This window comes from Rhododendron vialii, chromosome 6a, assembly GCF_030253575.1.
Source record: "Rhododendron vialii isolate Sample 1 chromosome 6a, ASM3025357v1".
Taxonomy (NCBI): Eukaryota; Viridiplantae; Streptophyta; class Magnoliopsida; order Ericales; family Ericaceae; genus Rhododendron; species Rhododendron vialii.
In genome coordinates, this window is record NC_080562.1 from 26,703,194 (window position 1) to 26,705,095 (window position 1,902).

Sequence of the window (1,902 nt, forward strand, 5' to 3'; positions counted from 1 at the left end):
TTTGATACCATGTTATTAGAGATGAGGAAAAGTGTATAGGGTGTTAATGAACCCTTACACATATACCTTTATTTATATTACTCTGGAGAGTTACACATACATAAGATAGACGATGTGGGACAAACCCCACTTTCTCTAATAAACACTTCTAACAGACTCAACTCCTGTATTGGGGTAAGATTTTGAGGACTAGGGTCTCTCTCTCTCTCTCTCTCTCTCCTATGGCTCAACTTCTGTATTGGGGTAAGATTTTGAGGACTGGGGGGTCTCTCTCTCTCTCTTGATCGATGTTATACATATACATATACATATTCATATTCATATGCCATTCACCAAGCTCCTGGCAGCAAATGGGGGAGGGTCAAGTGTTACTGCATTCCTCTTGTTTCATATTCCGCTTGTTTCAAGGTTGGATCACCTGGATTCTGTGGTGACCTTCTTGTCCAAGTCCTTATTTCTTCTTGAAAGTTTCTTAAAATATACTAATTTCTAGTCTCTTCTTATCTCTTGTCGTGTACTGTCATAGTTTATTTCACCTAATATTGTTCTTTTATGGGTGTAACAGCCTGTTTGGCTGGGGGATTTGCACCTGGATTTGGCTCGCGCCCGGAGTTGCAATCCCTCCCTCCTCTATCTCCGGTCTTTGGCTGCAAAAAATGGCAGCCAGATTTGGCCCCGATTTGAAGCCTCCGGATTTGTAATCCACCCCACGGGTGGATATGTAACGATAGGGGTTACCCCTGTCGTTAGTTATGCGGGGTGGTGGAATTACTCCTCTGCCCTTGCCTTTTCTCTTCCCTCCATTTCCGAACTCCAGCCCCTCAAGAAGTCGACGGCAGCCATGGAGGAGAGAGGGGGGTGATGTCGAGGGAGGCGAGGTCGAAGTCGGCGATGAAAGGAAACAGTGGAGTAAGAGGAGGCCCAGTTTAGATCGGGGAGGGAGGGAGAGAGAGAGAGACAGAGAGAGAGAGTAATTGGAGAAGATGAACAGTGGACTGAAAATGGGTTTTGCTTTCTTCTAATTGCACACTGTTTTCGGTGGGGTAGAAAAGCTGAGTAGTTTTCTTTTGACTGAAAATGGATTACCTTTAGGAAAGTAATATTTTATCTAATAAATAATATGATTAAATATTTGTAAGATAAAATAAATTTATTTTATCACACAATTAACAATAAATATGCACTTATTCTAATTTTAACGAAATTAACCTAATTTTCCATGAAAATAGTAAACTAGGGGCAATTAAGTCATTTGATAACTTATATCTTCATATCCACCTTTCATATCCCTCTTTTCAAAAAATCATCCAAACACTAGATTACAAATCCACCATTCTTATGAGGTGGGTCCACCCTTCTTACATATCACCCCTCATTTCATATCCACCATCAAATCCACCCTCCTTCTATATCCACCCAAAATCATATCCTCCATCCAAACGGGCCGTAAATTTAGATGAAATTTACTGAAGGAAAACAGGAATTGTCAAGGTGGAGCAGCAGCTATAGTATTGCAGGGAGAGTCGAGACACAATGCAAGCTGCCGGAAATGGCAGCAAGAGAGGCCTACTCCGAAGGCTAAATGCTGGACCAAGTGGTGTCTCTTAAAGATAGACTTATTCAGGCAAGGATGAAAACACAATTTCCCATGTTTCCGCATTAGGAAAACAAGAACAGTAAATGAAATGGTACGTCAGTACCTACTTTTCAAATGGATGGTTTCATACATTTTTGTTGATTATGTATTCTTACAGTTGTGCTTGGAGATTGAATGTAGCAATATTTAGATTCAAAAGGAAGGAAATCTTGGGGGTTAGCTGTTGGCCATGGATTCAAAGCGGGATTATCTTTTTCTTGATTTGATCTTGTACAGTACAGTTTCTTTTAAAACCTTCCATCTTT

At 40.6% G+C, this 1,902-nt stretch overlaps 1 long non-coding RNA gene across 1 annotated transcript; it reads left to right on the forward strand.

Annotated features, from left to right (window-relative positions):
* Positions 1–201: 201 nt before the first annotated feature.
* Positions 202–1,902, forward strand: LOC131329979 (uncharacterized). The gene is made up of 2 exons (XR_009200910.1): positions 202–568; positions 1,457–1,902. It is a non-coding gene; the product is annotated as an uncharacterized LOC131329979 (long non-coding RNA).